General features: G+C 42.6%; 1 protein-coding gene across 9 annotated transcripts in view; it reads left to right on the top strand.

Annotated features, from left to right (window-relative positions):
* Positions 1-26,584, top strand: part of bcor (BCL6 corepressor) — a 344,096-nt gene that overhangs the window by 174,383 nt on the left and 143,129 nt on the right. The window lies entirely within an intron of this gene.

The following is a 26,584-nucleotide window of genomic DNA, read 5'->3' as shown; positions in this document are numbered from 1 at the left end:
AGTTTCCCTTTCCCCACATGTACAGAAGATACATGTTCAGGGAATTTAATAGATCGCATTACAGATACCAGGTTGAGTACATAGCTTCAACTCATATGTAGACAAAAGTCACTTTTACTAAAGTAGAAGTGTTCTTGTGAATAATGTTAAACATTAATGTTTTCTGAAAGAGGAAATTTGATCACAGCCAGGAATTTGAAGGCCTGAACTACAGGCACTTAATCTGAAATTTCCTCCAATTAAATATTGGGAAGTTCGAAGCCATTGTCTTTGGTCCCCGCCACAAACTCTATTCGCCACCGACTCCATCCCTGTCTCGAGCTGAACCAGACCATTCACAACCTTGTCGTCCTATTTAATCCTGAACTGTGCTTCGGCCCCATATCCTCTCATCACTAAGACCGCCTACTTCCACCTCCATAACATCGCCGTCTCTGCCCCGCCTCAGCTTGTCTGCTGCTGAAACCCTCATCCATGCCTTTATTATCTCGAGACTCGACTATTCCAATGCTCTCCTAGCCAGCCTCCCACCTTGCATCCTCCGTAAACTTGAGCTGATCCAAAACTCTGCTGCCCATATGCTAACTCACTCCAAGTCTCGTTCACCCCTGCGCTCACTGCTACATTGGCTCCCAGTCTGGCGACGCCTCGATTTTAAAATCCTCATCCTTGATTTCAAATCACTCCATGGCCTTGTCCCTCCTCCAGTCCCACAACCCTCCCGAGATCTTTGTGCATCCCTGATTTTCATCACTCCATCATTGGTGGCCGTGTCTTCAGCTGACTAGGCCCTGAGCTCTGGAATTCCCATCCAAGCCTTTCTGCATCTCTAGCTCTCCTCCTTTTTAAGATGCTCTTTAAAACTTACCTTTTTGATCAAGCCTGTTCAAAAATCTGATTTGGCTCGGTGTCAAATTTTGTTTGCTAATCCTGCAGCGAAGTGCCTTGGGATGTTTTACTAATTTAAAGGCACTATGTAAATGCAAGTTCTTGTTGTAAGGACCCAATAATGGTTCATTACCTAATAAAACAAGGAGCAGAATTATGACATTGGTGCAATAACAGGGTACAGATAACTTAATTAACCATTAATATTTGGCACCGTACCCATTACAATCCTTTGGTTAATTTGGCCAAGGGAGCTATGTTTGGCATCCTGGTATTTCCACTTCCACGTACTTGTATTGTTCAATCACATGGATATATATTTTAAAATGTTTTCCAGAGAATGTATTTGTGTGTGTGCGTGTATACAGGCCAACGTGTTTATTCTTACACACGAAGTGACGAGTGTGTTGCTGTACAGGTGTAGCATATTGTGTACGGTTTACTCTGTGCTTAAGATGAAAGTAGTAAAGAGGACTGGTCGAGTGGGATGGGCGTCTCCCATATTAAGCAGTTTTGAAGCACATCTCCAGGCAATCCTGTGGCTCTGTTGCGTTGGTTGCACAGAAGGTATTGCGCCTCTGCCCTTGGTGGATCCCTGTGAGCAGGAGGTGAGATGCAGAGCGCTGTAACTGATCTCTATTCATCAGTTTCCGTCTGAGACGTCGCTCTGCTCTGGGGTCACCCGGGGCAGGGGAGTGGTAAACTAAGCCGAAACGGATAATTAATCTGCATCAGAGCTGCTGGCGGCCGACACAAAACGACTCCGGCATCACCAGGGCCTTTTCAATTCATTTTTAATAGCAAGCACCACCGTGTCTACGGGATTGTGTGTCTTTTCTTTTGGTATAAAAACAATACCTCAGCCGTCAGAATCAAAAGCGAAAGATGAAATCTGCGGGGTTGGGTGTAGAACTGTGCGATAGCTTTGTAGATTCGCATAAATATGTGGATTAGAAAGCTGCTGGAGCGTAGCACGGGCTTCTTGTGCGAAATCCTTCATTCATTAGTGGACTGAAAGCCGAAGATTGAAGACATTGTATGCCGGGCAATGTGGCTGAGTGTTGGAAACCACACTTCGTTGAGAATCAACATAAACCCCGGATTTGGCTAATCTCACTGGCGACGCTTCTGCTGTTCATTTCGCAACTTCAGCATTGCACTTCTGTTACTCTGTTTTTTGACGATTGGTTTCGCAAACGTGCCGAAGTGCAAAGAATAGAATGTGCATGCAACCGCCCCCTCTCGAAGTTTACAAACCCACGTTAAGTTCTAAATACAAAAAAACCACATCAAATCGAAGCTTTTTAAAATCGAATCCAGCAAAAATGCAGTTCCTATGCTGATCGAAACCAACTCTTTTAGGCAAAAGGCTCGAGTCATTGACCCCATATTGACCGTCAGAACGGCATTAGTTCAGGAGAAGTCTTTCAGCAATGGCAGTAGGTAGGGGCGTTCTTTCGCCATGACTGTGTCTCGCAATTTATCATTTCTACAAAGATTAGTTACTATGAGAACTTCGGGAACGCGCCACCCGGGACTAGAAATTTTAAATCGCAAATGTAACTTTGAGCAAGTTTCTGCCCATTTAGTTGCTTCAGTACTACCGCCCTGCTCTGAATTCTGCGCAGCAATGTAGAGAGAATCAGCAACCATGGCACATTGCAGAACACAGTTTCTAGTGGAATGGCTCTACAATATAAACGTGACATTAAATGAACCCGGAAACATTACACACTTCTGTCCAATATTGGGTATTGATTTTCAACTCTTAATTTCACATCTGTGAAGAGTTAAAGGTCCGAGGAAATTATTACCAAATACTAATGATGGATAGTACACTGCTTAACTTGTATAAGATGTTTTTCATCAGTAAAGGAAACCTCCATTTGTAACTTGAGGATTTTACTTCAATTTTCCTTCTGATTATCTCCCTTCTGAAGGTAGTAATTCAATGGGCATAGGTGTGAATGGTCCTTCAGTGCTTCACCTAAATGCCAATTTTTAAGTGTGATTCAGGGAAGTGGTGTTCATCGTCATCATAGGCAGTCCCTCGAAACGAGGATGACTTGCTTCACGCCAAAAAAAAAGGATGCGTTCACAGGTGTTTCGAATAAACCCAAACTACATCCTCAAGGGTGGAAGATGCCTGTGCGGGATTTTTTTTAACGTGTGTTGGCCGTTGCTCACCAGCCACCACATGGGATTGACAGAGCTAGGTCTTGGTCCAGTGGCAAGGATTACCCAAGACAACTGGAGACCAGCTCTGCTGCACGGACCTAGTGCGCACACATATCGCAGTGTGGGCTGGCCTGTGCTACCCCTGGGCCCCTGGCCCTGAATTCATGCCTCCCCTGGGCCCCAATCACATCCCTCCACAGTCTCTCACAGCTCCTTCGCCCCGACCTCACTGCTCCTGCTGCATCTGTCCATGCTCCAATCACCGATCTGGATCTTGCTGACTCCACTCTTCACTGCCGTTGCCCTCTTGCACCAGCTCGTGCTGTACCTTGTAGTAGTATACCTCCATGCTGCTCCCCGAGGCCTCCTCGCTGCCCATGGCCAATGCTCGCCGCTCATTTTATGGCCCCGACCCCGATCAGGGAAACGTTGTTAGCAACCTATTCAACAGCAACAATTTGCATTTACATAGTGCCTTTAACATGGTAAAACGCCCCAGGGCACTTCACTGGAGCATTATCAAACAAAATTTGATGCCGAGCCATAGAGATATTAGGACAAAACTTGGTCAAAAAAGTAGGTTTTAAGGAGGCGAGAGAGTGCTAAGAGAGACGGAAAGGTTTAGGGAGGCAACTATAAGAGCGTCGAGCCTTGGCAGATGAAGGCACGGCTGCCAGTAGTGATGCAATTAAAATTGGGATGTGCAAGAGGCTAGAATTGGAGGAGCACAGATATCTTGGAGGATGGGAGGAGGTTACAGAGATGGGGAGACATTTGAACACAATGATCAAAATTTTAAGATTGTGCATTGCCAGACAGGAGCCCATTTAGATCAGCGAACGCAGAGATGATGGATAATGGGATTTGGTGTGAGTTAGGATGCGGGCAACAGAGTTTTGGATGAGCTCAAATTTATGGAGGGTCAAAAATGGGAGGCTGGTCAGAAGAGCATTGGAATATTCAAGTCTAGAGGTAACAAAGGAATCGATGAAGGTTTCAGTAGGTGAGCTTAGGCAGTTGCGGAGGCGGGCGATGTACGAGGTGGGAATAGGCGATCATGGTGATGGAGTCGATATGGGATTGGAAGCTTATCTCGGTCAAATAGGACGCCAAGGTTGCAAACCATCTGGTCCAGCCTCAGACAGCGGCCAGGGTGAGGGATGGAATCTGGCCAGGGAACAGAGTTTGTGGCAGGGACTGAGGACACTGGTTTCGGTTTTCCTAATATTTAGTTGGAGGCAATTTCTTCTCATCATCCAGTACTGGATATTGGACAAGCAGTGTGACAGATCAGAGATAGTGGCCTAGTCAAGGTGGGTAGTTGCGAGGTAGAGCTGGGTGTCATCAGCGTATATGTGGAAACTGATGTGTTTTTGGCTGATGTTGCCACAGGGCATCATGTAGATGGGGGTGTCAAAAATAGATCCTTGGGGGACTCCAGAGGTAACGGAGCGGGCAGAGAAGCATTGTAGGTAATTCTTTGGATACAACTGGATAGATGAGAATGGAACCAGGTAAGGGCAGTTCCACCCAGCTGGGACTATAGAGGAGAGGCGTCGGAGGAGAATGTTGTGGTCAACTGTCAAAGTCTGCATGCAGGGATAATTTACCACTGTCAGTCACAAGGGCCATTTCAGCCGGAGCGGAAACTCGATTTGGAGGGCCTCATGCATGGAGTCATAGGAAAAATGGGCATGGATTTGGGAGGTGACAGTACAACCCATTATACCGGAGCTTAATCCTATCTGTACACAGGCACTTTTCACTGGGCGTCATTGAATAGCAATCAGAAGCCAAGCTGGACTTGTTACCTCTCTAACCTGTGAAGAATAATGCCAGTTTTGATGCTCACACTGCCACCTGATAGATATTAGCTAGATCAGCTAACTCAGCAGAGACTGGGGGTTGAATTTGGGACTTTTTTGGTCCATATGGCCCAGTGCAACATCATGTGGTGCATCTATCCACATGACATTGAGGGAAACACATAAGATTGCTTAAGATTTAATTTATTATAAATACACGTTTAAGATTGAAAATATAATTTAAACCAATTGTTCTGTTTTTTTGAACTTTTACACCAGATATTTAAAATTATTCTTTGTATTTCTTATGGAAAAATTCCTGGCCTCCACTGTCACATCCCCTTTATTGGCATTGGTGCTTGCCTGTTAGGAACTGTAGCCACAGACTCTCGTTCTACCATTTCATGGCCAATACATTGTTTCCTAATATATAGTGCTGCCTATCTAGTTATTTTTAACAACAATTTAATTTTAAAAAAAATGATGAACAAGCAGGAAAGATTGTAATTATTGAATGTGAAATGGATCCAAGTCCAGTGATTATAATCTTTCTCTGATGGATATGACCGGTATGTGCAAGTTGCTGAGGAATTATACAAGATGATTTTAAATCCACTATGGAGCATGCTGCAAGTAGATTGACAGTGGGAACACCTGTCAATGAAATAATGCAAGTAAAGACATTTCAGATACAAATTTGGAAATACTAAAAATCTGACCACTTATTTTTCTGTAGTTGGTCATACAGTAAATACAGTGAAAGAAAAGTATGTTGTAAATTGGGCTGAATTTTTGGTATCTTCTTGCAATATCATCAGAGTAGATATAAGATCATAAGAAATAGGAACAGGAGTAGGCCATACGGCATCTTCATTCAATAAGATCATGGCTGATCTGATCATGGACTCAGCTCCACTTCCCCGCCTGCTCCCCATAACCCCTTATTCCTCTATCTTTTAAGAAACTGTCTATTTCTGTCTTAAATGTATTCAATGTCCCAGCTTCCACAGCTCTCTGGAGTAGAGAATTCCAAAGATTCACGACCCTCTGAGAGAAGAAATTCCTCCTCATCTCCATCTTAAATGGAAACTATTCTGAAACTATGCCCCCTAGTTCTAGATTCCTCCACTAGGATGAAACATCATCTCAGCATCTACCCTGTCAAGCCCCCTCAGAATCTTGTATGTTTCAATAAGATCACCTCTCATTCTTTTAAACTCCAATTAGTACAGGCTCAACCTTTCCTCATGAGACAACCCCTTCATCCCAGGAATCAACCTAGTGAACGGTCTCTGAACTCCCTCCAATGTAAGTATATCCATCCGTAAATAAGGAGACCAAAACTGTACGCGGTACTCTAGTTGTAGAAAGACTTCCTTACTTTTATACTCCATCCCCCTTGCAATAAATACCAACATTCTATTTGCCTTCCTAATTGCTTGCTGTTACCTGTATGCTAACTTTTTGTGTTTCATGTACGAGGACACCCAGATCCCTCTGTACCACAGAATTCTGCAGTCTCTCTCCATTTAAATAATATCTTGCTTTTTTATTCTTCCTACCAAAGTGGATAACCTCACATTTTCCCTCATTATACTCCCATCTGCCAAATTTTTCCCCACTCACTTAACCTATCTATATCCCTTTGCACACTCTTTGTGTCCTCCTCTCAACTTGCTTTCCCACCTATCTTTGTACTGTCAGCAAATTTGGCTACAATACACTTGGTCCCTTCATCCAAGTCAATTAATATAGATTGTAAGTAGCTGAGGCCTGAGCACTGATCCCTGTGGCACCCCACTAGTTAGTTTTCCAACCTGAATATGACCCATTTATCCCAACTCTCTGTTTTCTGTTAGTTATCCAATCCTCTATCCATGCTATTATATTACCCCCAACACCATGAGCTCTTCTCTTGTGTAGTAACCTTTTTATGTGGCACCTTATCGAATGCATTTTGGAAATCCAGATACACTACATCTACTGGTTCCCCTTTGTCCACCCTTCTCGTTACATCCTCAAAGAACTCTAATAAATTTGTCAAACAGTGAATATTGGTGTGCAATTAGTAAATTACACTATATCCAGGCCACTCAACATACACTGAGTTCATTGTAAGGGAGGACGTTAATGCAATGATGAATGAGTACATGTTGTTGTTCTTGTAATAAATGCTACATTCAACAGTTAAATTTATGGGCTACATGATCCCTAGAATATGCAAATGTTTATGCAACAATTTCTCTATTTGATTTCCCTTGTTTTATTTCACTATCCATTAAAATTGCCACTGCAGCTTCCCCTTGTTTCTCAAACACATGTGATGAGATTTATTTTGTGACGTGAACTGGTTGTGACATTTTTTCTTCCCCTACCCCTAGTTAGAGTGATCTGCTACCCCATGTTTTTTATCTCATTATGCGCCTGCATGCTTCGTTGGAAGATAAAATGAGGATAAGCCATATTCAAAAATGGTATCTGTTGAGATTGTATTTCAGCAGTGCGGAAAACATCCCAGAATACCTTCCTGACCATTCCATAGACTAATGCAGCCACTACCAGCTTGTTCAGGAATGCAGGATGTAATTTCACAGTCAGGACAAGAGCCTGTTTATTCAGCCCCCTCCATTTACTACAGTCATTCTGATGATATTTAAATTCTCCATTTGGGCTCATTGGATGGCTTATAAATACAATCACCAGCTCTGAGCCATATAGATTAGACTATTTTCAATCCCTTGTTTGAGTTGAGTTCGCTGCTGTTTTACTGGGGGTGGGGGTGGGGGATGTTGTAATCAGCCACAGCATTCTTAGGTTAGGGTAAGGAGATTTGGCTAGGGTTCCTGTTCTAGTCACTATCGAACGACCTCACCTAGAAGTGTGTCTATGTGGATGATGGGTGAGGTCTCGATCAACCTTGGCTGTGATGACCGCCACACTTGGATAACCTGCCAACATTCACAATCTAACCTCATCGACGAATAATAGCCACTTACATAAGATTACAGAAGGCAATAACTATTTGTGGCATTATGTCCTAGTGGGGAAGTCGTGTCTTCAGAAGAGGACAGGAGAAAGTTAAAGAGAATTCACAAAAAATAATGTACTCCATTTACTCAAGTACAAAATTAAACGATAATAGTATAAATGTATATGTACAAAACCATTTAAAAATGAAACATTTGTATATTTTAGACTGGCACTGATCGAGGTGCTGAGTACTGCCACTGTTTCAGAGGTCAAATCAGACATTAAGTCAATTTATGCATTCCGCATCGATCCCACTGTAAACAAGAGTTTACAGGAGTTTGGTTTTAGATGAGTGCTGATTTAGATCCAATATAACTTCTACCCCTGCTGTACCATGGGCTGATGCAGTACAGGACTCCATTATTGAATCAGTAGATGTGGATTTGCTGAAGTGGAGACCAGTTATTCTGATCACATGTACCTGCTGAAATGGTAAACAGCAGTATGCATAGATTTTCACTGGAAACCTATTGCCATTCTGTTGACTCATCTCCTTTTCATTCAGAAGTAAATAGAATGGCAGTACATGAGTAGCTAGAGACTGGCACTTATCAGCAAGGTACAAAATCTCCAGTGTCAACAGAGACTCTGGTCTTATCAGCAAGCCAAAATACTGCAGATAAGTTGCACCAGTGATCATTATAAGACTACAACATGACTTTAGTACCGGCTCTTGGTAGTGAATCCACCTAAGATAATTTTCAGAGGTCAGGCCAGTTGTACTGTTAACTCACAGTGGTACCCTGGAATTTGAGAAAAGCACTGCTTGTAGCTCATACAACACTGAATATGTGATGTACTGCAACATCTTTGCAGAGACAATACTTTCATTGCAAGAAAAGTAAAGAAATTATTAGCAATGCATAACAATATGGACTTGAATACTAATAACTAAGACTGCCTGACTGACTCCACTACACACTATGATAAGTATTTTTTTAAATTGAGAAACCAAGCTGAAGAGCCAAGAACCATAATGAGGTTGAAGAGAGTAAAAGAGATGGCTAAATCAGGAAATAGGTTCTGCCAAGAATTTGGAAGGAAGGGAAGACATAGGTTGAAGAAGAATGCCAATGGTATCTTGGCCTTTATTGCAAAGGGGATAGAGTATAAAAGCAGGGATGTCTTACTACAGCTATATAAGGTAGGCCACACTTGGAATACTACGTGCAGTTTTGGCTTCCATATTTACGAAAGGATATACTTGCTTTGGAGGCAGTTCAGAGAAGGTTCACTAGGTTAATTCCGGGCTTGAGGGGGTTGACTTATGAGGAAAGGTTGAGTAGGTTGGCCTCTACTCATTGGAATTCAGAAGATTGAGAGGTGATCTTATCGAAACGTATAAGATTATGAGGGGGCTTGACAAGGTGGATGCAGAGAGGATGTTTCCGCTGATGGAGGAGACCAGAACTAGAGGTCATGATCTTAGAATAAGGGGCCGCCCATTTAAAACAAGGACGAGGAGGAATTTCTTCTCTCAGAAGGTTGTAAATCTGTGGAATTCGCTGCCTCAGAGCTGTGGAAGCTGGGACATTTGATACATTTAAGTCAGAAATAGACAGTTTCTTAAAAGATAGGGGGATAGGGGTTATGGGGAGTGGGCGCGGAAGTGGAGCTGAGTCCATGATCAGATCAGCCATGATCTTATTGAATGGCGGAGCAGGCTTGAGGGGCCGCATGGCCTACTCCTGTTCCTATTTCTTATGTTATTATATTATGAGATATTGGAAAAGAATGAGCTAGATGAGGAGGCTATACAATGTGTCTTCATTCCAAAACATTGATTCTGTCCAGGAGTGGAAGGGAAGTATTGCCTGCAACAGCGTGATTATGTTACTGGACTAGTAATCCAGAGACCTGGACTAACAATAATCTGATCATGACCGTTTAAGATTTTAAATTTAGTTTATAAAAAAATTAAAAAACTGTAAATAAAAAGCTGGTATCCGTAAAAGTAAAAGCAATCATCGAATACAAAATTAAATTACACAGCGAGTTGTAATTATCTGGAATGCATGACCTGAAAGGGTGGTGGAAGCAGATTTAATAGTAACGCTCAAGAGGGAAGTAGATATATACTTAAAAAGGAAACATTTGCAGGGCTGTGGGGAAAGAGCAGGGGTGTGGCACTAATTGGATAGCTCTTTCAAAGAGCTAGCACTGGCACGATAGGCCAAATGGCCACCTCCTGTGCTGTATGATTCTATCAGAGACTTCACACTAACATGATTGATTCTTAACCACTCTGAAGCAAGCCACTCAGTTATATCAAACCACTATAAGCATGGACTGCAGTGTTCAAGAAGGCTCATCACCACCTAGGGATGGGCAATAAATGTTGGTCTTGCCAGCGGTGTCCACACCACATGAATGAATTTTTAAATTCCACTGTTGACCAATATAAAACTGCCAGAAGTTTGTCTCTGTATCCCCTGGACTAAGAAGCAGAAAAACCACTTGGCGTTCCTGCTGCTGATCAGTGCTGTGTTGGAAAGTACAGATGTTTGGACATGGGTGAAGACTGTAGTGATGCATAGCTTGTTGGTAATTGCCATCTCCCAGCATAAGTCATTTCCTTCAGATGAGATGAGAAAAAACTGGAAGCTGAGGAAGCAATCATTTGTACATTCTTCCCAAGCATGTAAATGTTTTTGTGGAGTTGGTAGTAATGCTAACCCCAATGTTTTATAAATCATGTGACAAACTCTTAAAAAATCATGAGATTTGGTAAGAAATCGAGTTGCTATTTTTTCCCTGTCTGTCCTTGACCTCTCGCTGACATTTGCCTCCCAGACAGGAAGCACATTCGCTCATCACTAACCGAATACTGACATAAGAATAAAATAAATAGGAGTAGGTGCATCGGTGGCCCCGCTATCGTATCACTCGCAGGCCAGCCTCCATCTGCTTTTGATCATTACTCTTTCTGGAACATCACCTCATCCAGCCCTACAACCTCCCAAGATATCTACGCTGCTCCTATTCGGGCTGCTTGTGCAACCTTGATTTTAATCGCTCCACCATTGGCGGCCATGCTTTCAGCTAAGCTGTAGAATTCCTTCCCTAAACATCTCTGCCTCTCTAGCTCTCTCTTCTCCTTAAAACCTACTTCTTTGACTGAGCTTTTGGTCATAGGCCCTAATATCTCCTTATGTGGTGCAATGTCAAATTTTGTTTGATAACGCTCCTGTGAAGCATCTTGAGATATGTTTTACTATGTTAAAGGCATTATATAAATGCAAGTTGTTGTTGATATAATGAAATAGTCAGATAGTCTTTGTACCGTGCAGGATAAATTGAAAAAAATTACACCTTTAGCAGCAAAGTGTCTGAAAGTGCTTCTGAGGAACAATATATGTAATTTTTGACAATGACAGGGCTGTTTATCCATCCAGCTGATACAATTAGACCTGGATGTCTCACACCCTGTGAATCGCGTATCCTCCACAACACGGACTGCGCAACCTGGTACTGATTACGGAGAGTGAGAACTGGGGAGAGGCAGAGCCCGACAGCAGGAGAAGGGAGCGAGAGAGGGAAGTGAAGCTGAACCTGGCTCTCCGACACATTCATCTGCTTTAGACTGGGGAGCAGCAGTGGAGCTCATTCTCCCCCATGTTTTGCTTTAAAGCTGCAGCGGTGCTGTTGGTGTTTGTGCTGCGGGTGGCTCTCTGCTTTCCCTGGTCAATATACTGAGTTTTGTGGCCCGAGGTTGGGTTTCATTGGAGCCCCTGGTGCAGCTGCCCCATTAGAATGAAACTGCCCAAGACACCCCATCCTGGATCCCAAACCCCCTCAATAGGCCTGGGTACCCCAGGTTCTGGTTTGGGTCCGGGCTGTTTGTGCTAATTTATAAATGGCACTTGCTTCCACCGCCACCATTCAGTTTTGCTGCCACTAACAAATGACCCCCTGCCATCCCCCAGTCACTCGCTCGCTTAGAGGCCGCTGCCATTTCTAACAGGCCGAAGAGGTGTTTTCCCACTGAATGGCAAATTGTGTATTCGGCATATTTTTTTCAAACAAAAATCATGACATTTAGCTGTTCCATCGCAAGATAGCAAGTGAAGATTTATTTCGCTCTGAAATTGCATCTCACAATGGAATTGCGAGAGTTGGCAATATGGAGTTAGTATAACTGACTGACTTTTGATGATATCCATTGTGCTGCATGTAAATTCAAATGAAGACAATCTTAGATTGGTTCTGGAACACACATACACATTGGTTGAGCTACGGTCGGAGGATGGGGTGAAGGTCAAAGTCTAAATTTGGCCAACAGCACAGCCACAATGACGTCCTCCAATGCCATGTTGCCACTTGTGTCGTACTAAAAAGCGCAACACTATTGTGATCGATTAATTTTAAAAGTTGAGTGGTTAAATTTGCATGGCTATGGGGGAAAAGAGCCGGAAAGTGGGACTAATTGGATAGATCTTTCATAGAGGCATTATGGGCCAAATGGCCTCCTTCTGTGTTGCACGATGGGCCAAATGACCTTCTGTGTTGTATGATTCTAATTACTCCTATATTCAGTTTTGGTCAAGCCCTAAACTACAGAAACGGTTGACCTTAAAGTGGTGTGAGGTCCGCTACTGTGTGTGTTGGTGTGTGCATTTCTCATATATGATTTAATGTCCATTAGTCCTTTTGGGGTTCCTAAAGTGAAAGCCATTTCCCTCATAAGGATATTAAAAAGTGTTCTACACAAAATAAGGAACACAAAAAGTCAATAAATAATCAGTCATTGGTCAGTTTTGAACAGACAACTACAGTAGCATTCAAATATGATGAAACTCTGAGATCCTTACAAAATCCAATTTGTTTCAAACAGAGGCCCAAAGGTGACCCAGAAAAATGCTGCTGATACTATAGTCCACAAAAAATGGGTCGCTGCGTTTTTAATCTGCAGTCACTTTGGGTCTTGCATACCTTCTAGTAGTTACCATTTGTGACAGGATATAAAATCGAGATCTGTGAGCAGATAGTAAGGTGGATAGATAACATCCGTTGTAAATTGTCTGGTTATGACGTCGCGGGTAGGTGTATCAGTGGTTGAGAATATTTTCCTCTGGTGCAGCAACCCAAACCATTAGGTGCTGAGAGAGGAAAATATAGTAAAGATGAGCTGTAGGTTTCTTTATATACGGTGTCACTTTTCATTGATGTACGTAAAGCGGAGTTCAGTTTGAGAAACAATCGTACTTGCTGTTCACGAGAATACTGCTGAAGTTTAATAGTTTCAGAATTAAGGCGTCTGAAGTGAAACTTGTGTATTTTTTTATACTGGGAAACAAACTACGTTTAACTTAATGGCCAGACTGAAGTATGCATAATTAACCAGCTGCTGGTTTGATCTTTAAATCCAAATTAAGGGGTTGAAAAAAGACACATCACCCATCCCCCTCGCTACAGTAAATTTATTGAATGTCTTAGCTGGAAGCAATGAAAGAATTTGCCTCGGTGCTAGTATTGTAAACTGACATGCGCCGGGCTAGCTGTTTCCCCCCTTTATGTCCGGGTATCAGGAAGTTGTCAGTGTTGTATAATGCATTTATTCAGGAGACATTCGTCTTCAGCAGCAGTGCTGTTCAGCATTACTCTTTGACCTATTTCGACTCATATAAAACGTTACTGCTTTAAAAAAAAGTATTGGTACGACTTGCAAAAAACCCGTCAATTGATTAATTTAATCTGTCAATTGATCGATCAGACTCTTTATAACCTACCACAGCCTTATTTTAGAAACGATATTTGTTTTTTTACATTAATATTTCATGAATTTTACTGGCATTATTAGCTGCCATATTTTTTCCGGAATCGTGACAGATTGCTTCTCTGAAAACTGTATTTAGTACAGTGGTCCGAAAGGTGAAGGTGCTGACATTTGTTTTCCAAAGCCTTTCCACTGGATCTTTGAAGACTTTGCTCTGATACTGACCTTTGCAGAAAAACTACAGCAAGCTTTAATTACTCATATCCCTTAAGTGATTTTACTTTTTGGGGGGCGGGCGACGTAATGTCATACCTAAAGTATCATCTGTTGCTATTATTAGCAACTTATTTATAGTTTTCACACATTTTGGTAAATGTGCACTCACTCCCACTTAGTCAGGAGGAAAAGTGATAAAATGCACCAATAAATTACAGACTGAACAGTGCTGGTGCTTCAAGTATGGAATGTAGGATTCTATGTGGCTTTTATAAAAATACGACTCCGATTGTCTCGGGGCAGAGAGGGGATTGTTGGAATCTGGTGATAAATGGATGTATGAATGTGGTTTCTAGCCTTGTGCAGTCCTATTCACTGGGTATTTTTGCGGACAGCACTGGGTTTCATTAACTCAGTCTGTAGTTTATTAAATGGTGCACTTTGAGCTCTCTGCAATGCAGATCTCTTTCAATGGGCGGCTTTTATGAATAGAATGCTTCAAGAAATCGGTTTTTAAATACGCGAGCCGGGTTGGAAAGTGCAGCGTAAAATGCAAGGTAAAAGTTCCTTTATTATCGACCTGAGCGATGTGCAGCGGAGAACAATAGGAGCGACATCCCAGTGTTCAACACGGCTACATTCCCTGCTTCTATTAGATTTGTTCAAAGGTATTGGTTTGTTGTAGCCGTTCTTTTTTTTGAAGATTTCGCTACATCTGGACTTTTCATCATTTCAGTGTTCGAGCCCTACGCTCGGTCTCCTCAATTATTTATCGCGCACCTTACACTGAAAAATCCCGTTGTCTATCGACGATTTTGCTATGTAAACCTGCAAGTTGCCTTCCAGCCATAGATATTAGGACTGGGCTAGTTTGCTGTTGGACATTGTCCTCGCTGCTCCCGGCAAAGCCGGGCCGCTGGCTTGTAGACACGGGTTGTCTGTGCGGTGGAGCTCGAGTGTACGGGAGGCTTTGCAGCGCCCGCTGCCCAGGCGACCATTAGCCGTGACTGGCTAAGCGCTCCCTCTACCTGCTGACACGCCATTACTCATTGTGCTCCTGCAAATCTGTTCCATCCACATCGTGTGGGAGTGGACTACACGTAGGCTGCACCACACGCGTGGACAGAGCCGAGGTGTGAACTAAACGGTCAGGTTGCTGCATCTGTGCGGGCACTTCTTACCATCACCAGGGATAGTCTTCAGAGCAGCACTGATTTTGATGCACATCATGTGATTTATGGAGATTTATTTTCTTCACAGATCCGAGGATTTGCAACCCCCCACCCCCACCGCCGTTTTGTGATGATGGGGTGTTGATTTTTTAAAGTCAACGCGAAGTAAATTCGGTTAGCTCGATTTTAATCCAGATTCCTACCTACAATTTCCGTTGAACCGTGAAACTGAAGCAGAAAAATGCACGCTGTACCCAGAATCCATTATCTGCAGCACTTTAATCCCCGCTTGACCTCACAGGTTTATCACGGAGCCCAGCGTTATTGGTATTCGTTGCGGGGTCTCAAGCTGATATGTGGTTGTAATAGGATCCAACCCATGTGAAGGAGAATAAATAAAAACAGAAAATGCTGGAAATACTCAGCAGGTCAGACAGCATCTGTGGAGAGGGAAACAGAATTGACGTTTCAGTTCGATGACATTTCGTCAGAACCCAAGTGTGCAGGAGAATATTTGATTTGGGTAAAAGGAAAGGACTTGCATTTGTACAGCACCTTTCATGATGTCAGGACGTCCCAAAGTACTTTACAGCCAATAAAGTACTTTTGAAGTCCAGTCATTGTTGTAATGTAGGGAAACGTGGCAGCCAATTTACACACAGCAAGGCCCCACAAACAACAGTGAGGTAATGACCAGATAATCTGCTTTAGTGATGTTGGGTGAGGGCCAAAAATTGGCCCAGGACTGCAGAAGAATGCCCTCGTTCTCCTTCCAACAGTGCCATGGGATCTTTTACACTTACCTGAGAGGACAGAAGAGGCCTCCGGTTAACATCTCACCTGAAAGATGGCACCTCCGATAGTGCAGCACTACCTCAGTACTGGACTGGTGTCAGTCTGGATTATCAAGTCTCCGGTGAAGGTTTTTAACCCATGACCTTCTGATGCGGTGAGAGTGCTACCATGGAGTCAAGGCTGACACTTAATTTACATTGTTCCATAGGAATAGAGGTAGCACACATTCTTGCATGTGCGTACTTCCAAGGGACCAGTCACAACCCTAGTTATAATTCAGAAAAAGTTTTGTGCCTGTAATATTTTGTTTTACATAGTTTTGTGAAAATTAATGTTTTCTACTAGACTGCAACAATGACCCATGACCTTCCCACAGCGAGAGTGCTACCACACATTATGTAATGCTGTTCAAGTAAAGTGATGTTTCAGCACTTGACAAGGGAGAAAGGTGAACACCAAGCAGGCAAAAAAAGAGATTGCATTTATAAAGTGCCTTTTACATCCTCTGGATTTACCAAAGTTCTTCACAGCCACTGACTTACTTTTGAAGTGATGTCATTGTTGTTTTGTAGGCAAAGGTGGGCCAATTTCCACACAGCAAGGCTCCACAAACAGTAAATGAGATAAATAACCAATTAATAAGAAACATAAGAAATAGGAGCAGGAGTAGGCCATACGGCTCCTCGAACCTGCTCCACCATTCAGTAAGATCACGGCTGATCATCGACTTTAACTCCACTTTCTCGCTCGATCCCCATATCCCTCGATTCCCCGAGAGTCCAAAAATCTATCTATCTCAGCCTTGAATATACTCTGACTCAGCATCCACAGCCCTCTGGGGCAGACAATTCCAAAGATTCACGACCTTCTGAGTGAAGAAATTCCTCCTCATCTTGGTTTTAAATGGCCTACCCCTTATCCTGAGACTATGCCCCCCTAGTTCTAGACACACCAGCCAGGGGAAACAACCTCTCAGCATCCACCCTGTCAATCCCCTTCAGAATCTTGTATGTTTCAATCAGATCACCTCTCATTCTTCTAAACTCCAGAGAGTATAGGCCCATTGTACACAATCTCTCATCACAGGGCAGCCCTCTCATCCCAGGAATCAATCTAGTGAACCTCCAAGGCAAGTATATCCTTGCTTAGATATGGAGACCAAATCGTGCTTGTGATCTTGGTGGAGGGGTGAATGTTGGTTAGGACACCAGGAAACCTCCCTGCGCTACTTCACATAGTGCCAACACGATCAAGTGGGCAGACAGAACTTCTTAGTTTAATGCCTTTTCCACCTTTAACACCTTTGACAATGGAACACTCCAAGTGCTGCACTGAAGTGTTTGTATAGACTAACTGCTCCCGTCTTGGATGGGAACTTGAACCCGTAATTCAGAGAGCTGGGGTTAAAGAAAAGTATGGTAAGAAGAGAGGATTGTAAGAGGCTTTTGAAGGTGGGAAGGCAATAAGATTTTGGGACAGTTTCAGAGGGCAGAGGCATGATAGTTTAAAGATGAAAGGAACTGAGAGTCAGACAATGAGGAATGGCTGGAGAGGAATAGTTGAAGTGGATTACCCAAATAGGATGGGGTAAGGCTATGGGGGATTTTAAAATGAAGACCAAAATCTTGAAGTGATTCACTGGAGCACAGGGGAAGTTGGTGAGAATGAGAGTGATGGGTGTGCAGGCGGACTTGAGTCACAGAGTTCTGGATTAATTGAATAAAAAGCAAAAAAAATTGTAATTGCTAGAAATCTGAAACAAAAACAAAAAAATGTTGGAAACACACCAGCCAGTCGGCATCTATGGAGAGATCATATAAGTTAACCTTTCAAATTTTTCATCAGAACTGAAAAAACTAAAAGATGAACAACCATTTTTATTAAATTAGAACAAAGGGAAGGGAAGAATACTGGATAAAGTATTTGTAGAATGACCTGCAGCATACTTAAAAAAAAACACATGATAAATAGAGGACAAAACCAGAAAATGCTGGAAATACTCAGGTCAGGCAGCACCTGTGGAGAGAGAAAAACAAAGTGAAAATAGGAGAGGCTGACAAACTAGGTTGCGATCTGCTGGGTTTGAAAAGGCAAAAAGAAAAGACTCTTCCCCCACCCTCCAGGGTACTGTATTCTGATGAAAGGTCTCCATCCCACAACATTAGCCTCCCCCTGCCTGCGTTGCTCTAATTAAAACATGGGATATAGTTAAAAGCTATTGTTAAGATCTGAAGTTACTAAAGTCAGTGTTCAGGCCAGAAGATGGCAGAGTGCACAAAAGCTCTCAGTAGAACATAATACTCCGGTTGTGCACCACTGGGCTCAGCCTGAGCAATTAGGTAAGGACAGAGACACGCAGGTATTTGCAAGAGCTGTGCAAGATGGTTTCGGTTTTGTTGATATTGAGCTGTGGGATGTTACAGCTCATACAAGATTTGATATGGAAACTGAAAATTCTGGAAACACTCTGCAGGTCCAGGACCTGGACAGGCAGTTGTATCGTACAACTACAGCACTCGTGTCAGTGGTGATGAAGTGGTAGAATTAGATGCATACGTGGAAATTAATCCAAGCTTGCCAATGATGTTGCCAAGGAGTAGCATGCAGATGATGAACAGAAGCAACCCAAGGCAGGGGCCCTAGGGCACACCAGAAATGCACAGGAGGAGAACCTATTTGAAGAGCTATAGTATTAGGAAAGGTAGGAGTGGAACAATAAGCGAGCAGTGCCGCCGAAGTGGACTATGAGGAGCATGGTGCAGAGCAGTTGAAGAAGATAAGGAGAGATAGTGAGCTTTGTTCAGTCACACAGGATGTCCTTGGTGACTTTGAAGATGATCTCTGTGGTGTGGGCTGGTTGGAAATTGAATTGGAAGAACTCAAAAGTGGGAATGCTAGGAGAGATGAGCACATAGTTGGATGTGCAAAGCATTTAATGACCTTACGAGGATAGAGAGGCCAAGGGTTGCTTTTTATGGAATGAAGGACATGATGGTGGTTTTAAGAGGAGTGGGATCAGTGCCAGAAGTACTGGAGAGATTGAAGATGTCATGAACATGGGGCTGTGAAATAAATATTGGGTGGCTGAGTGGATTGCCTTGATTTTGAAAACAAAGTAATCCTTTTGTTCATATCTAGATTTGTTGATTGAGTATGAAGCGTGTTAGGGAGGGGTCTTGGAGGAGGCATTTTGATATGAAGAGTCGTTTTTAGTTGTCCTTGCCTTCCAGGATGATTCTGGAGTAATTAGAGGATTTGGATTTGCCCACAAAGAGAGAGAAGTGATGTTCCTTGAACTGGTCAATACAGTTCTGGAGCGGGACAACCAGACTAGTTGTTGCCAAGTGTGCTCTAGTATGATGTGAGACCATGGAGGTGGACATTACATCCAGGGAGCGACGGGGATGGGAGACTGTCTAGTATCTGATGTTGGTGGGGATGTTAATTCTGGAGGTAAGACAGTTATTTAGCACCAAATTCAGTGTGGGTGGCAGGCCAGAGTAGAAAGAGAAAGATGGTGAGGGATTTGGGAATTGTTTTTCTGGGGACCGAAAGAGATTGGAGAAGTTCGAAGCTGACATGGGGATGTGTATGATGAAATTAATGAATAATTGATGAGATGACCCTGTCAGTGATTGTAACCTTGGAGGTGGCAAAGTATTGACCGACAGCAAGGTCAAGGGTTGCCCATGCACATCGGTAGGAGAGTTTGTGAATAATGACGTTGAAGTGGCAGAAGAGGACCAACAAACTAGAAATAGGGCAAGAAGAATTTAGTTGCAGATTAAAGTCACAGAGAGTAATCAGAATTATGGCGTGAGGATAAGCAAGAGGGGATTCTACAAAAAAGGAAACGGGGGCTTTGAATGGAGTTAGTAGACTCTGAAGGAGATGTGGGAAGGATACTAACGAGTGAGATGTTGAAATGAGGAAAATCTGCCAGAGGAATATGGGGGTTAAACTGAGATGAGTGTTGTACTTAACTGGACCAGCCATATAAATACTGTGGCAACAAGAGCGGGTCAGAAGCTAGGTATTCTGTGATGAGTGTTTCACCTCCTGACTCCCCAAACCCCTTCCACCATCTACAAGACACAAGTCAAGAGTGTGATGGAATACTCTCCACTTGCCTGGATGAGTGCAGCTCCAACAACACACAAGAAGCTCATCACCATCCAGGATAAAGCAGCCCGCTTGATCGGCACCCCATCCACCACCTTCAACATTCACTCCCTCCACCACCAGCGCACCGTGGCTGCAATGTGTACCATCTATAAGATGCATTGTAGCAGCTCACCACAGCTTCTTTGGCAGCACCTTCCAAATCCGTGACATCTACCACCTAGAAGGACAAGGGCAGCAGGGGCATGGGAACACCACCACCTCCACGTTCCCCTCCAAATTACACATCATCCTGACTTGAAAATATATCGCCGTTCTTTCATCGTCGCTGGGCCAAAATCCTGGTATTCCCTCCCTAACAGCACTGTGGGAGTACCTTCACCGCAAGGACTGCTGCGGTTCAAGAAGGCAGCCTTCTCCAGGGTAATTATCGATGGGCAATAAAGGCTGGCCTTTTCAGCTATGCCCACATCCCAGAACAAATAATAAATAAAAAGTATCTCCACCCTTCCAGTGTACAGTTTGATTTTAAAAAGTAATGCTAACCATTTATAGTATTGCAGTTCCCCATACCATTCTGTCAATCATTCTTCAATTTCCCAATAAAGCCAATAATATAGACGTTAAGTTTTGCTGAAGGTAAATATTTGTAGACAAAAATCTATAGCAGCAAAATGCATTTAGTAAACTATGCTATTCGTGAAAGAAAGCAAGAACTTATATTTATATAGCATTTTTCATGTCTGGATGTCCCAAAGCACTTCACAACCAGTGAATTATTTTTCAAGTATATTACTCTTTTTTTTATATGCAAACATGGGAGCCAATTTGCACACATTAAATTTAAAAGCAGAATTCTATTTTATTGTGAAAATATACTATGCATAATATGACAAATATTACTATATCCTGCATAGTAAATTCTAATTGCTAAGTATTTTATACCCTGGCAATTATCATTTAGTCTTGTGTCTTTGTTGCACCTGAGTTGCTGGTGGAGTACTGATACTTTGACCCAAATCCACACATTTGGTTTTATGGCACGTGGACTACTTATACAACCAATTTAGTGCACAATTTATAGTGATATTGGCATAAATTCAACAATAATACAGTAAACCATTATTTTTGAAAACCATGCCCGTACATCACCTCTATTTAGGATAATGGACATCTGACTGTGCATGGATGTTTTGGCCCAAATATAACAATTGAAACCTGACATAATACCCAGCAACCGATGTTCATCATTATGTTATAACATTATGATGTGCAGAAGAGCCAGATTCTTCGATTGTAAATCTGATTGCAAGTGGGCTAGTTGACTTACACCAGTAATAGATTGCCGAGTGCTTGGCCAGGTGAAGTGGGTTGCATGCACAGGGCATTATGGTTTCTTCTGTAACTTAAGAGCATCACTCTACATGCATAGACACAGTTCGGACTTGCTTGTACACAGTGATGCTCCAATTCTGAAGATTAGAGTTTCAATGCTGCTGGCATGAGCAAAACAGCATTGTTAAATGCCACTTCACTCTCGTGCTGTTAACACTCATTATGTTGCAAGTATAAGCATCATGACAACAGCGACATGGCCCAGTTCATGAGTACTTGCCAAATTACTGCAGCAGGCTATGTAGTTATGGTGCCTTATCTCATTCACATGCACACAATAGCTAGCTGTGATGATCTAAAATAAAGTTTATTGTGAATTGGGCCATCTTTTTTTATCAGTAAAAGCGGGATGAAAAATGAAATAAATTATTACATTTATTTTAGGCAGCCAAAAGTTTCTTTAATTATTGCTGGAAAAAAGCACACCACATACTTAACCAATCAGTAAAATATTTGTTGTAAAAGAAAAAATTTCCATTTATATATCATCATCATAGGCAGTCCCTCGAATCGAGGATGTCTTGCTTCCATGTCAAAAAGTTCACAGGTGTTTCAATGAAGGACATAATATTCCAGGTCCCGAACTAAATCTTGAAGGATGGAAGATGCCTGTGCATGGATTTTTTAACGTGTAGTGGCCGTTGCACACCAGCCACCACATGGGCTTGACAGAGCTAGGTCTTGGTCCAGTGGCAAGGATTAACCAAGACGACTGGAGACCAGCTCTGCTGCACGGACCTAGTGCGCGCACACATCGCAGTGTGGGCTGACCCGTGCTGGGCCCTCATCTCTTCTGGGCCCTGAACTCTCGCCTCTCCTGGGCTCCGATCATATCCCGCTACAATCTCTCGCCGCTCCTTCGTCCCGACCTCGCCGCTACGGGTGTACCTGCCCATGCTCCAATCACCGACCTGGATCTTGGTGACGTCCCTCTTCACTGCCGTTGCTCTCCTGCTCCAGCACGTGCTGTTCCCTGGAGTGGTATGCCGCCACGCTGTTCCTTCGCTCCCTGGCCTGTTCCGATAGTGCTCGCAGGCCGGGGGCCACTCTGCCTGCTGCGCCAGACCGCCACGCTGCTCCTTCCGCTCCCCGGCCAGATGTCTCAAAGTAAAGCTTTATAAATAAACTATTTGGTAACTTATTTAAGTGTCACACTGCATAAAACCATAGTATTAAATTAGAGTGGGTGCCTAACGAGACCACCATAAGACTACAGCTTCAGGTCTTCTACAGTAATACTAGAGTTGAGATGGTGCCATTCAGCCCATCATGATGCACTCTTTCATCAGAAGTGTCTCCATCAAATCTATCAATTTATAATGCAGCATTAATTGTTGCAACACACATGCAAACTATTTTAATATTTCAAGGCACATTTACTACAACATATACCCAAGAAGTAAATGGGATAAAGTTGATATAATAACTTACATTGGTGAAAATTTGATTCCTTTAAAAATACAAGCCATACTCTTTCAATTGCTCAATGAGTAGCTGGCTAAACAGAAAGGTCTCTGATTTGAAATCTGGTTTGTATTGTGTTCACTGGTTTCAGCTGGGGTATATTTGACCTCAGCATTTCTAGGTTATGGAAGGGAAATTGGCCAAAGTTCCTACTACTGGCATCTATCCAGTGGCATAAGTTGGAAGTGCATGAATGTGGGTGTTGAGTAAGGATAGGATTGGGTTTGTCTGTGATTGAATAGCCTGCTGGTACTCACCATAAAAGCTCACACATGAACAATGGCCATTTAGGCAATGTATTGGAGGGTCCATGGAACTGTACACCAGTGTGTATTCAACTCTTTCAGGAGAAAGGAGGGTTCTAAAAGAGGTGGCTGCAGAGATAGTGGATGCATTGGTTGTGATCTTCCAAAATTCCCTAGATTCTAGAATGGTTCCAGCGGATTGTAAGGTAGAAAATATAATTGAACGCTAGTCAAGAAAGGAGGCAGAGAGAATACTGGGAACTACAGACCAGTTAGCCTGACATCAGTTGTCAGGAAAATGCTGGAATCCATTATCAAGGAAATGGTAACACAGCATTTTAAAAATAGGATTAGGTGGAGTCAACATGGTTTTATGAAAGGGAAAGGTTAAACAAATTTATTAGAGTTTTTTGAGGATGTAACTAGCAGTGTAGATAAAGGAGAACCAGTGGATGTAGTATATTTGGATTTCCTAAAGGCATTCAATAAGGTGCCACAAAAAAGGTTTCTACACAAGATAAGGGCCCATGGGGTATATATTAGCATGTATAGAGGATTGGTTAATGGACAGAAAACAGAGTAGGGATAAACGAGCCATTGTCTGACTGGCAGGCTATAACTAGTGGGGTGCCACAAGGATCAGTGCTTGGGCCTCAGCTATTTACAATCTACATTAATGACTTAGATGAAGGGACTGAGTGCAATGTATCCAAGTTTGCTGATGATACAAAGCTGGAAAGTGAGGAAGACACAAAGAGCCTGCAAAGGGATATAAACTGGTTAAGTGAGTGGGCAATAAGGTGGCAGATGGAGTATAACATGGGAAAATGTGAGTTTATTCACTTTGGTAGGAAGAATAGAAAAACAGAATATTTTTAAAATAGTGAGAAACTATTGAATGTTGGTGTTCAAAGAGATTTATGTGGCCACGTACAGGAAACACAAAGTCAGCATGCAGGTACAAGAATAATTTGGAAAGCATGTTGGCCTTTATTGCAAGGGGGTTGGAGTGCAAGAGTAAGGAAGTCTTGCTACAATTGTACAGGGCTTGGTGAGACCACACCTGGAGTACTGTACACTCTTTTGGTCTCCTTATCTGAGAAAGGATGTACATGCCATAGAAGTGGTGCAACAAATGTGCACTAGATTGATTCATGGGATAAGGAGGTTGTCCTTTGAGGACAGATTGAGTAAATTGGGCCTACATTCTTTGGTGTTTAGAAGAATGAGAGTTGAAACATACAAGATTCTGAGGGGGGATGACAGGGTCGATGCTGAAATGTTGTTTTCCTTGGCTGGAGAGTCTAGACACTAGGGGTCACAGTCTCAGGATAAGGGATCGGCCATTTAAGAATGAGATGCAGAAGAATTTCTTCACTCTGGTTTGTGAATTTTTGGAATTCTCTAGCACCAAAGGACTGTGGATGCTGAGTCGTTGAGTAATTTCAAGGCTGAGATAGACAGATTTTTGGACACTAGAGAAATCAAGGGATATGAGGATTCGGCGGGAAAGTAGAGTTGAGGTCGAAGATCAGCCATGATCTTATTGAATGGCAGAGCAGGCTCAAGGGGCTGTATGGCATATTCCTGCTCCTAATTCTTGTATCCTTTATAAGAAAGGAAAAAATAAGAGGGAAAAATGCAAGAAAGTAATAAGGTTTTGGGGATCTTTACTCAATCCATGCAGAAAAAATAAACATAATTGAAATCTTGATTGAAATTGGTTGCAAACAGTAGGTTGTTTCTGCTTTTGAAATGAATGAGCAGCAGAGTGAGTATCCATACACTACAGACTTTTTTCCACATAATTCCAATACTCGGCAGCCCATATTTTAACTCAGACCAACTCCCGTTCACCAATCACCCTTGTGCTCGCTGATCTACATTGGCTCCTGATTAAGCAACTCATTGATTTCAAAATTTTCAACCTTGTTTTCAAATCCCTCCATGGCCTCGCCCTCCATATCTCTGTAATCTCCTCTAGCCTCATAACCCCCTGAGATATCTGTGCTCCTCGAATTCTGCCCTCTTTAGCTTCCCTGATTATAATCGCTCAACCATTGGTGGCCATGCCTTCTGTTGCCATGGCCCTAAGCTGAGGAATTCCCTGTCTAAACCTCTCCGCCTCTCTTTCCTCCTTTATGATGTTCCTTAAAATGTACCACTTTGACCAAGCTTTTGGTCATCTGCCCTAATTCCTCCTTATGAGGCTCTGTGTCAAATTTTTTGTCTTATAATACTCTTGTGAAGAGTCTTGGGATGTTTTACTATGTTAAAGGCGCTATATAAATACAAGTTGTTGCTGCATCCTCCTCTACTGTACTTATAGCCACAAAGTCTAACTGCTACTCAGCTCTGTTTTTCAATCAGCAAACAGTTTGTTACAGCATGTTATTGCTGCAAGACTTTAGGGCATTCCAGCTATTTTTATTATTTTGTACAGTTAAAGTGTGCAGAAATCTTTCAGAAGCAGCAGCCAATAATCAATTCTGTTAAAATTGTGAGTTTGATTGTCATAGGGAACAACTGTTCTCAACATTTTTGATGTAACCATTCTAAATTGTGTGCAACTGCAATAAAGTCTGCTAGACGTGATCCATGTCTTCTCTGCCCAAGCCATTGGCGTGCAATGCCTTATGAAGATGGAAAAACAAACAGAAGTTACCAGTGTTAAATCCCACTTGTTGGTACTTTCTGATTCAGCAGTGATGTCATCCATTCCTGCTTCTCCTTCCCCAAATTCATTGCCTTTGGTTTCATGCACACTTTAAAAAACAGCAGACTTGTTGTGCTTGCTGGGAACTAATCCAGCTAAAATAATCACAGAATAGAAAAGGCAATCAACAGCATAAAGAGGGAATATTGGGATTAAATTGTTCCAGTAACCTTAATGTTTGTTGATCAAGGCCCTAAATAGGGTTCCAGCATGCATGAAAATGATTTTCTCAATCTCCTTAAACCAAACTCCAGTCAGGAGATAACTAGAAATCTGGTACACCAGGCCTCAGTATCTGGTAAAGAAAATTTAGCCCATGCTTTACAAAGTGGATAGCTGTTTACACTGTTTACAGTGATTCAGGAGTGATGTAATGGCCACTTGTATTTTACCAATGGAGAGCTATGTGTTGGGTGTCTCAGATAAGGTAAGAGGCAGGCTGCTGCACCCAAACGGGTTTGGTGAACTCTGTGATTCTCTGGAGTCTAAAAAAGATAGATGGTTAAGTTTAAAACTATGGTGAGCTATTTCATTTAAAGTTAGTTAACTACCAAGCATAATTTTTAAAAAAAAATGTATTTATTCATGGGATACGGGCATCGCTGCCAAGGCCAGCATTTATTGCCCATACCTAATTGCCTTTGAGAAGGTGGTGATGAAACACTGCAGTCCAGTGCTGTTAGGTAGGGAGTTCCAGGATTTTGACCCAAAGACGATGAAAGACTGGTGATATATTTCCAAGTCAGGATCGTGCGTGACTTGGAGGGGAACTTGATTGTGGTGATATTTCCATGCGCCTGCTGCCCTTATTCTCCTAGGTGGTTGACATCGTGGGTTTGGGA

Source organism: Pristiophorus japonicus, chromosome 11 (assembly GCF_044704955.1).
Source record: "Pristiophorus japonicus isolate sPriJap1 chromosome 11, sPriJap1.hap1, whole genome shotgun sequence".
Classification (NCBI taxonomy): domain Eukaryota; kingdom Metazoa; phylum Chordata; class Chondrichthyes; family Pristiophoridae; genus Pristiophorus; species Pristiophorus japonicus.
The sequence above is the reverse complement of the archived record's forward strand: the minus strand, read 5'-3'. Positions and strand labels throughout refer to the sequence as shown.